The 11,379-nt window shown below is 44.2% G+C and overlaps 1 protein-coding gene across 1 annotated transcript in view; it reads left to right on the top strand.

Moving 5' to 3' along the window:
* The first annotated feature begins 215 nt into the window (after positions 1-215).
* NAA60 (N(alpha)-acetyltransferase 60, NatF catalytic subunit) overlaps positions 216-11,379 on the top strand; it is a 38,103-nt gene continuing 26,939 nt past the window's right edge. The window contains exon 1 of the mRNA XM_019540045.1: positions 216-529. The gene's annotated coding sequence lies outside the window, so the exon portion shown is untranslated. The remainder of the gene's footprint in view (positions 530-11,379) is intronic.

Here is an 11,379-nt window from a genome sequence, read left to right as displayed (position 1 = left end):
GGGCTCGTGGCGCGGCGAGGCCCGGTCCTCGGCCTTTGCCGGGCGGGGCAGCGCCCCGAGTGCGGGCGGCCTGGCCCGGCTGTGCTTTGCTGCTGGGCGCGGGGTCGGTGCAGGACAGGGACACTGACGGGGGGCGTGTTTCGGTGGCTGGAGCTCGGGAGTGGCAGAACCGAGGGTTTGCAGCAGGCGTCACTTCTTACCCTGGTTCGGTCGCTGAAGCGTTGGCAGTGGTGCCCCGCCATCTCCTGTGGCCTGTCCTCGCTGGCACACGGCAGTAGGAGTGAGCGGGAGACGTGTCAAGGATAACCTGGTACTTGTGGTGCTGGCATCTGGCTCAGTGGTTCTCACCTCGTGGAGTCCTGGCAGGCCTTGGCAAGTGCTAGGTCTTGGCTTTCACTTGCTTTTTGACTATGGAAAAACACCACGTTCTTGTGCACAACATACCTGGAATAGAGCATGCACCTGGCTTGTGGAAGGCAGGATGGGGAAGCACAATCTCTTCTTGTGATAAGTGACTGAGCAACAGCAGGTAGGGACGGCCCTGTCTGCTTCCCGTGACTTGCTTGCAGACTTCTATTTTGCTATTGCCCTTTAAACTACTCTTACTGTGTTTTGTGCATATAATGCTCATTGCGGTTTCCAGTTGCTGTTGGAGGGGGTGGGGGAGAATAAAAAGATGCGTGTTGTCTGTACACAAGGAAAATGCTGTAATAAAGTAGTTTCTCTATTTCAGAGAACTTGGAACATAACAGAACTTTTGACACTACAGATTCCTATTTGAAATCTCTGGGTTTGTTTTGTCAATTGTCAGGGTTTGTGCACCTAACAGTGCTCATATTGTGTGGCACCCTGGAGCACACTTCAAAGGATTTCATGGCACCCAGATTGAGCATCACTGGTCTAGCTCACTCATTGAATTTACTTTTACTTTCCTTACTGTGCTTGATTGTCTTCAGAAAAAACAAGGAATGATTAGAGCTGTATGGCAAAGAGAAGGTGGCCTGGGCTTCCTTGTTGATCTGTCTACCACTGAACCAGTTCTGTGGATCTTGATCTTACTGGCTTTGGGTCACCCAGGACCTTGGGGGTTACTATTAGTACTTCATTCTTCTGATGTTTGGGAATGAGTAGGATTCCACCCCCCACTCCACCCCCCAAGTCCTTGTGTCTCATTCCAGACAACTGTCCTACATACTTCAACATTTAGCCAAATCTAATGTCTTTATGACAATTACGTCATTCCTGGGGGGGTGGAAAAAGAGCCATGTTGGCTTGCAGCATATTTGAAATGCAAGGTCTGGGGAAAGAATGTGGTGGCCAGTGGGGAGAGAAATGTTTTTTGAGTTTCTTGGGGAGCCCGTGCAAACCAGGTGTTAAAAAGCAGAAGTAGCTTGGCAGTCCCTTTAAGTTGACTGGTATGCTACAGGAGTGGATGTTATTAACTGATGGTGCTTAAGAGTGACAGCTAAGAATTATTGCTCAAGAGCCTGTCCTGGCTTTCTAGATGCCACCCTTGTTAGACAGACAGGAAGTCCTATTCCCTCAGTTTGTGCTTTGCAGACTGGTTTGAGATTCTAGCTGGGATTTTGTTTGTTTGTTTTTTTTGTTCCTGCATACATTGTAAATGTAGTTGCCTGTTCTAATTCTGAAATGGCAATGTGCCCAGCATGTCTTTCGGTTTTGGAGATAGCAGCTGCTATTGGAATGTTGCTGTATTCAGCATTTGCATGGCACTAAATCTTTCCCCTTGTTGGCAGGTTTCCTATTGCTGGCTTTAGTGTAGCCCTCTGCTTTCATCCCCCTTAAAGCTAGTGTCACAAAACAGATTTCTTTTCTACATCTGACCACAAAAGGTTTAAGAACAAAACCCTCTTAATGATTCTTGTTCCTCGTTCCCTGGGGCAGCTGCTGTATCTGGGACATCAGCAAGCTGTGCTACTTGCAGACTGTCTTAAATATAGAATGTCACCTAGATACAGGCTCTAGCATAACTGGCCATTTCAGTCATTACATTTTAAAATCGAAGTTGCAGAGCTGAAGAGCTGACAACACAGTTTAGTGATGTAACAGAATAATTCATGGTGTAAGGTTTAATCTTTTTTATATCTTATTCCATTGAAAGACTCTGAACATGCACTTCTTAGTCTCTTTTTGGTGTCCATTTCAAAATCTGAACTGTTGTGATAGGAAGCCAACCAACTGTGAAAAATGAAATATACAAAATCAGTTTGTTTCACTCAAGTTTTTGGTCCAGGTTTTTCTGAGCACATCTAAATTTGGGCTGGGGAAATGAAGCTTGAAGTTGCAAGGGAAGTGTGTGCATCTCCATTTTTTAGGGTTTTTTTTTTTTTTTTCTTTTAATGCAAACAGGGTGTGGTCTAGGCAGCACTGAAGACTTCTGTTCGCAGAAGCAATATAGCACATTGACCATCTGGGAATGCCTTCTGCACTGTCTCAGCCATCACCTGTACTGACTTTCCAGGAGGTGTGGTGTTAACATCATCGGAAATTGGACCAAGACCCACCAACAAAATATAAAGGTGTGAAATCTTAGAATTTTGTAAAGAAAGCCGGGCAGTAGAGAGAGGCAGCTCCACGCAGAAAGATGTTGCTGGTGCAGTCTGAACGCCAGTGAGAACAGGGAGGGACAGTGGTGTTCAGGGAAGTCATTCCTCTCTAGGGCAGTAGTTTGTGACCAGTAAAACATAACTTGTAAGCAAATGTAGCATTGAGACCAAAGGTGGTATGGTCTGTTGTCCCTGGTGATTCAGTGCTCCTCTCCAGTTGTGATGCTGTAACATCTTCAGAACAAAATACAAAATTCACTACTTCATCCCACATTTCCCTCCCCAGTTGGCCTTTTCTTCTCTCTCTGTGACTTCAAAGATTCAGTGCCCTCTGGTGCCCTTGACCTGGAAGTAAGAGAAACATGTAACTTCAGAAAACACTTGGATACCATGGTCCTGGATATTGTTTAAGAACCTAGATAAAAAAGAATATTGACTGGTCTACTTGTCGCCCAGAAGCTGAAGGTTGATTTCTTAACAGTTCTTACCAAGCAGCTTGGGTACAGGTTATTTATTGAAGCTGAAGAGGGCCACATCTTTGGGTTGTCAGTCTTCAGTACTCCTCATCCAATATGAATCTTAAGATGGATTTATAAAACGTCCTGACAGAATTAAAAATGGGATCCCATATGGGGAGCCTAACACTAATTGCTAGGACTTGTCCTTCTTGTTACAAGGAGAAATGGAAGAAACTGTGGAGGATGTTAATTTGAACATGCTTCTGTACTTCCCAGAAAATGGGGAGAGAAAACATATTGACCAATATTAAATAGTCTCAACACTTAAATGCGAAAGATTTTGTCAACCTAGCTAACTCTACTGCACAAATAACTGACACCCTTCACTCCAGGTTAAGGGAAAAGCCCTTAAAGTTCTTCTGGGGATTCTGTGGCATTACTCTCTTCTTCATCTTTATAATACCAGATACCACTTCAGAACAGGGACATATAAATTCTTTGTATAAGGAATTTGCACAGCAAGAGTGGGGGGAGATGAGGGGACTATGTACAGGGTATGTCTAATGTGTTACATTCCTTGTCCCACATACCCACCCTTGCATTTGCCATCATTGATTTAGAGGCACCTGGGGATACACACTGACTCGTTTTTCATAGCTGTTAATGGATCTATCATTTACGAATATTAGGGCTGTGAGAAACAGCAGCATTTTGTTTCAGCATTTTGTTTCAGCGTTTTGATTCAACAGCATTTCGTTTTAGATTTTGTTTCGATTTGAAACGGCTGTTCTGTTTTGTTCTGTTGAAACAGGGTTGAAACTGTTTCGACATTTCGCCTGTAGGGTATAATGGTGAAGGACAAAACAGCCTATAACAATCTCATTTCAAGCTTGATTTGGATGAAACCTGCAGGAATGGTAGCCCTTTCTGAGGGCATGAATCCTGCCAAGTTTCAAAGAGAAGGGTGCAGGGAGTTCGGGGAAATTGTACTCCAAATTTTGAAAGCAAAACGCATGTAATGTGTATGTGTTAAGCCACAGCAGGTCAGAACTGCAGGCATGCTAGCCCCTTTTGAGGCCATGAAGCCTGCTAGCTGTCAAGGAGATAGGTGCAGGGACTTCTGGGTTCTCAGGCCCTGCACCTCTGGCTGCTGATGGGCAAAACTCTATGACAGGGTGCTTGTCCAACTGTTTGTCTTAGGAGGAGGGGAGGGGCACAGACTACTGTAGGCCTGGCTGCTAGGCCCTTCTGCAGCCACAAAGCCCGCCAGCTGTTAAGGAGGTAGGTGCACAGGGGTTCTCGGACCCTGCACCTCAGCTGCTAACAGGCAAACCTCGTGACATGGGTGCTTGTGCTAGATAGCTGCTGTGTTCTGCAATCAGTCATGATTCACTCAGGGACCAGCTCAATACACAGTAGGTAGCCAGCATAATGAATTAATGAGCAAGGATTAACACCTACAAAACCGCAGAGGATGGAGAGGAAAGAATCAACACAGAGCCAGGAACCGCTTCTGCCCCAAGACAGAGACGGTCAGTTACACAAGCACCCATGACATGAGTTTTGCCTGTGAGCAGCCAGGGGCGCAGGGCCCCAGAACCCCCCTGCACCGATCTCCTTAACAGCTGGCAGGCTTTGTGGCTGCAGCAGGACATAGCAGCCTGGCCTACAGTAGTTCTCCTCCCCCTGTTCCCCCCTCCCCGTGCCTCAAGACAGACACAGTTGCACAAGCACCCATGGCACAAGTTTTGCCTGTCAGCAGCTAGAGGTGCAGGGCTCCAGAAGCCTCTGCACCTATCTCCTTGAAAGCCGGCAGGCTTCGTGGCCTCAGCAGAGGCTAGCAGGCCTGCAGCTTTCACCCTGCTGCGCCTTAACACATGCACTGTCACCCATGTCACGAGTCTTGCTTGTCTGCAGCTTCAGGTACAGTTTTCCCCCCAAACCCCTCTACCTATCTCCTTGAAACTTGGCAGGCTTTATAGCCTCCCCAGGGGAAAACGGGTTGAAACCGTGTTGAAACAAAACTGGGGGTGAAATTTCACTTGGCCCTAATGGATATGTCTCCTTTCTTTTGGAACCTGACTTTATTCTCTGCCTGTCTAACATCCTGTGGTAACGAGTTCTACAAGATAACTGTGCACTGTATAAAAACAGTACTTTGACATTTGTGAGGATGAAACGTAGCAGACCTAAAAAAGACCCTTCCACAGGAAGCTGAATCAAGTTTGTTCACTTGTCTCTCTGAAGTGAAATGGGACCTGGTCTCTAGGTACATAATTCCTGTTTTATTTTAATGTGAGTGAAATATCTAATAACCCTTAATTTATCTGAATTAAAGATGACTTCAAATTTAAGATCACTCCCTAATAATTACATTCTATACATAGGACGCTATAAATTGGTTATGATTTTCTAGCTTAGAATCTAATTATTAAAGGATAATCTTAAATTCATCCCTTCCACTGTTGTGGCAAGGAAAGCAGCAGTGGGGGGTGAGGGGCCAGACCCCTATCTTTTTTGCCCTCCCTGCCAGTCTCTGATTTTCTGTCCTTCCAGTGCCTGTGCCTAAACCTGGCCACCTGCCCTCCCTCTACCTCCCTTGGTGGCTGCCCTTCCTGCTCTTTGCCCCTTTTGTGCCTGTGTGAGGGCTGCCTGCTCCCCCTTTCCCTGCCACCGTCTTCTCTCTCTCATGCACACCACCCTACTGCCATTTCCCTTCTGTGGGAGCTCCAGCTCTACAGCAGTGGTAGCTCCAGACCCAGCCAGAGGGGGTGGAGCTGGAGCAGAAGGTAAGTAGCTGGGGGGAAGGGAGGGTGGCAGGCTTCATAGTCTTTCCCAGCTTCTCCTGCCACAAGCCCTCTTCTCCTGTTTCATGAGCCACCCTGGCAAAGGACAGGCAGCAGCTTGGCTCCAGCTTCAGCCTGGAGCCTGAGGCCAAAGCCAGAGCGGAGCTGTTATCTGCCTCCAGTACATACTCTAATTTAAGATGGCTTCCCCCCCGTCCCCCTTGATTGTGGGGAGAAAAGCCTTATTTTAGATTCAAGTAGATGTAGTAGAAACCTGGCTCTTCTCTTTTACTTTGAACCACTGACCACATGGACTTCCCCTAAACTTGTGAGCATTTAAATGAAGTGTAAGGCTTTTGTATCTAGTTGGAACCCTTTTGGCATCTAATAAAAGGAAAAGGGTGGATTAGTTGGTGGCTGAACATTCCTCTTGAAGTCAGCAGCAGTATAAATTGCAGTAACCATGAAATGAAATTCAGGAGGGAAAGCTATGTTGGTCTATCAGAATTAGTCAGACCTTTGTCCAGTATTAAAAGGGCATTTTAGATTAATATTGGAACAATGCCAACCCTTCAGCAGCAGATGTGTCTCAGTGTTGGACTTAGCAGCTGATACCCTACTGAGCAAACTTGCCATGTGGAGAAGATCCACAGCAATCCTCAAATCCAGCTAACACATGGCATGTTCCTGGAGCTTTTTAGGCAATCTAAAACCCTCACTGTGAGAGAGCTCTTCTTTATAGCAGGTAATGCAACAGAATATTTCTTTTTGGTAACCTAACATGTTTTCTCAGAACAAGCCATTGCTAAGTAATGGCAGGTGTGAATCCTTACCCCCCACTAAAGAATTACTTGTAGCACTGGCTTGTTCAGCTGCCTGTATGCGAATGGAGTGGCTGGATTATGTTTATAGTGTTTCCCAAATTTACAGGATCCATTTATGTATAAAACTCATTACAGCGAAGAAACCTAGTTCTTTAACATTTCAGCCACCCTAGTTTCCTGTCAGTCTGGTTGAATAGATCTAAATGGCTGATTCTGATCGTAGGTTGAATCAGTAAACAAGAAATCATGCTGTAAATCACTAGGCTTGTTTTGCTGTGTATTTATTTTCCAGAAAAGATTCATTCTCAGCTGGTAACAATTAAAGCTTGTTGATTTGCAAGCAAGTATATTTTTACACTAAATTTGGTAGTTCCTACTAAACAGGAAGAGACACTATATCAGTGCACCCTGAAAAAATATCTTAATAGGCATTGATTCAAATGCTTAATTTTTAATTCTTTGTTCCAGTGAATGACAGGTTGATTCTGAAAAATAAAATATTTTCTGGATTCTGTTCATAATTAAGGGCACATATTTTTATTAATTATGAGTTAAATTGTGCTGCTTTTTAAAACAATTTATGATATAGCAAATTTAGGCTTCAGACTTTAATTTTAAATGAGTTATTTTTGAGAAATGTATTTAATTCAAAATAGTTAAAACATCAAGTTGTCATTGTTTATCCACCCTGCTTCCACTGTACCTTCTGTTCAATTTTTCAGATATAAATATAATATATTGGTATAGACAGCTGTATTAGAATTATTACCTACTTCTCTCAGCAGCTCCACACCTCTCCTGTACAAATCTAGTGACACTTCCCTAATCCCACCTAATGTTTGTAAATGGAAGGTTATATTAGCTACTGTGTGTTTTATGTAGAATGTTTATCTGAATTGAGATAAGAAAGGATAATGTAACATGAATAAAACCTTGGTGTTTGCTGGAAAAACTGACCTGGATCAAGTGATTTGTCCATACTGGAAAGTTGTAGTTCTGCTTTTTTGCTGCTTTGTTTGGTTCTCCAACACCAAACGCTTGGGCTCTTCTCCCTTCCTCTCTGCAACAGGTAATATAAACTACTGCCCTTTTGTCTGAGATACAACAGTAACCATTAACACACATTCCTCTCTGGCTCAGGAGTCACTTAGGTAGCCAGTGGTAAATGTAAAGTTAGAGGGCACCTATACATGTGATGGACCTCTGCTCCAACATGTGCTAATTAGCACACATCACAGCAGACTTTATTAATAGAGTCTGCTGCAAGTCTAATTAGCATGCTTCAGCAGCCTCCTTGCCAGTGTATTCAGCATCCCTGCTTTTCAGAATGGTGGTGAGGACACTTCACTTAAAGCCTCCGCCACCAGGATGCTGAATACATGTGATACTGCAGGCACTTTAACTAAAGTGTCTCTCAGAGCTGCTCTAATTAAAGCGTCCACTCCACATGTATAGCTGTCCATAATGCTTACCCCTAGGTGACTTGTAGCAAACCCGTTCCAGTTCAAAAGAGAAAGCTGCTAGGTTAGTTAAATTTGCATTGCGTTATGATGACAGGAAAAAGCTACTGTGTACGAGTAAAAAAACAAACAAAAAAAACCCTGTCCATCTATATCTCCAGGCTCTCCCCTGCCCCCACCCCCAAGACTCAGACCAGGCTCAGGAGCTAGAATCTTTTCCACATGTACAGTTGTGTGTTACTCATATACGTTGCTAAGTTAGAGAGCAGCAGCCACCTTGTTGACTACAATAATTCCCCAGAATGTCATCTTGCTAGAAGACTGTCTGGACATAAATGAGAACAGTATTTTTCCCTGTACCCTCTTGTAATAAAAGAAAATAAAATAACTCTATGTTGTGCTTTCCAAAGTGTTAGAAAGTTAATTTTGTTGTTTAAGGTTGCTCGCCTAGATGCATTTTGCAGCACTGAACTTTTTGTTTCTAGGATCAGGGAATTTACTGTTTACCCATATAGTAATAGTGAAGAGAATTAGAATTATACAGAGGCCCTTTCAGCTAGCATGGAATCACTGAAGCAGTGTTTCTCAACCCCGTGGGTCATGACCCAAAAGTGGGTCTCAAGGATATATGAAAGGATCGTGAACAAACTTTTAAAATGGAATCTCCTTTAAAGGAGAAAAATGTGGGAAACACTGGCTTTTCCCTTGCAGAGTTCCAGCCTGCAGGGGGCTGCTTGGGCCCCTTTGCCCACACACAACCCCCTCTGCCCTGCATGCTGGGGGGCTGGGGCCTGGGGGCAGAGGGTAGTGGATCAGGAATAAGGGGTACTGGGTCAGGACTGACCATTGATGTTTACAAATGGGTCCTGATACAAAAAAGTTTGAAAACCACTGCACTAGAGTAGTGTTCATTTTTGTCTTTGTTTCTTCTTTGTACCCCCAATTGTTTCTGTAAGGGATATTTAGGAATCAGACAACCCTCTGGTTCAGCCTGTCCCCATATTAAATAAAGCCCTGCTACTTTTGGATTAGAACTGTGGTAGCAGTGGTTCTGCTTAGGGCTTATTTGCCTTTTTAAAAGATGCACCACAAACAGTGCCGGTATCGTACCAGTATAGCCCTCTACTATGGCCACAGTTACACCACTACTAGGTTATTGTATGCAAATTCTCCATTTCTTTAAGACATGGAGTACATACCACTACACTAATATCACTGCATACACACCAGAAAGAAATAGTAAAAATCACACCCCACCTGACATACTTATATTTGAACTTTTAGCAGTAGATTCGACTTCAAATATCCCAGTGGCTGTATGGATTCTAGCAGGATTTCCCTGGTCGTTGTGGGCAGGAGGAGTTCTAGCTGTGCCAGACAGCCCGAGCCCTGAAAAATGCTGACCTGTTCATACCTACCTATGCATGTGCATTTGATTTGTTTTGAGGCTGAGTTTTGATGCCCTAGGAAGCACTTTCACTGGCAATGTTTGTGATCTGAGTTTAGGATCTCAAGAGCACCCTTTGTGCTTGTTGTTTTATTAATTCTCTGGGCACCTTGGTGTCCTGCTGGCCTGCTTTTCTTTATTCACCTCTACTGGAAACTTGACTGACTTGTTTTTAAACCTTTGTCACTAGTTTTTCCTGAATTTCCTGTAGTTTTATTTCCAGACCGAACACCAGACCCATCACCAGTTTTTCCCTCTGATTGCATATACTCAGGAGAACACTGAAACCCCTTCCAGCTGCTTAGAAAGCCTAAGGGCTACATATAAAACCACACCTTACTTCAGGAGTTCCCAAGAGATAGGAGATGGTAGGATCAATCAGATGAGCTACATACAAAGCAGAAGCTGTAGTAATGAGATCTAATTAATATGTTACAACTGCAGGTGGATGTTGTAAAGTGCTGTAGATGGATGTGTGTACAGGCAGTCCTTGGACTTGCAACACAATTGGTTCCTTAAAACCACATCTTCATTTGAAACACTGTAACTCGGAACCAATTTTTCTCATAGGAAATGATGTTATAAATGGAAGAGTGGTTCCTGATTCAAGGCCTGATACCTATTTTCACCAAAAATAACCCAGAATTTTGTTTTCAGTCAATTATAGATGAGTAATATAGCTACATTAATTATTTTGTAAATAGCAATCATATTGATTTGGAAGGACTTATTTGAGGTGACTTGGGACTTTTTTGAGGGGTCTTGGTTGGACTTTTTGAAAGGTTCTTGGCTGGAGTCTTCTCAGGAGTCTTGGCTGTAGATTTTTCTGGAGTCTTGTCTGCTTTCTTAAAGAAAGCGTCCAAGGAAGTTTGGACAGATGTTCTCCAGCGAGCTGGGCAACACAGCAAACTTGTTTGCTGGCTTGGTGTTGCATTAGATCAAGCACTGTAAAGTCAAAATTGAGGTCAGAAAGTTGAAACAGGTTGTCAATTTAGAAACATTGTAACTCAAAGTTGTAAATTGAGGACTGCCTGTATATCTGTGTGCTTTTGCTTAGTAACTGTTGATATCTTGGCCAAAGAGATCTTAGATTGTCATGCTTCAGAACAAAAGGACCAGCTAAACTAGAAGGGGCCATTGAGTACCGAGCCAGGCTTTCCCTTGATGGAAAGAGCCAATACAAGAAGCTTTCAGGGCAGGCATAAATCCCTGTGCTTTCAGGTGTTTAACTGAAACACTGCTATTACAGCTGGTAATCACATAGGGGTGCACCAGTATATCAGTTGGCTATTGGATCAACACAGATAAATGAGAAATGATGTTATTGGCTATCAGCTTTTTTTTTTTTCTTTCCTTTTGGTGTTGTAACTGATTAATTAAGTCTGTGTCCACAGAGCACCCTGGTGAGCATAATCCAGTCCCCATGCACTGCTGATGGGCCAAACCCACAGCAGATTCCAGGTCCTGGTGAATAAGGGGAGGGGGTGCTAGAGAGTGGTCACAGGGCACTGCGCTCAGCAACAAAGGGACCATTACTGGCTCTTGCTGCAATATCAGTGCTGCATGTGCACTAGGGGCCTGAGCAGCAGGGCTGCCATGGAGACATTGAGCTGTGCGCAGGCAGGGTAAGGTGCCGCATGAGGGACATTCTGCTCTGCTGGGCACCAAGCACCCTTGCAAAAGCAGCTTTGCCCCAGCAACTGTGGACACTGAGGCAGCATCATGCTCTGTGGCTCCAAACATACCTAAAGCTGTTCTCTGTTCAGGGTTTTGCCCTGCCTGCTCAGGACAGCAGCACGGGCTGCACAGGAACGGGTAGGAGCTGCAGGCGAGGAAG

This window comes from Crocodylus porosus, unplaced genomic scaffold (assembly GCF_001723895.1).
Source record: "Crocodylus porosus isolate Cpor-Errol unplaced genomic scaffold, CroPor_comp1, whole genome shotgun sequence".
Taxonomy (NCBI): domain Eukaryota; kingdom Metazoa; phylum Chordata; order Crocodylia; family Crocodylidae; genus Crocodylus; species Crocodylus porosus.
This window is presented reverse-complemented; position numbering and strand designations above follow the sequence as displayed.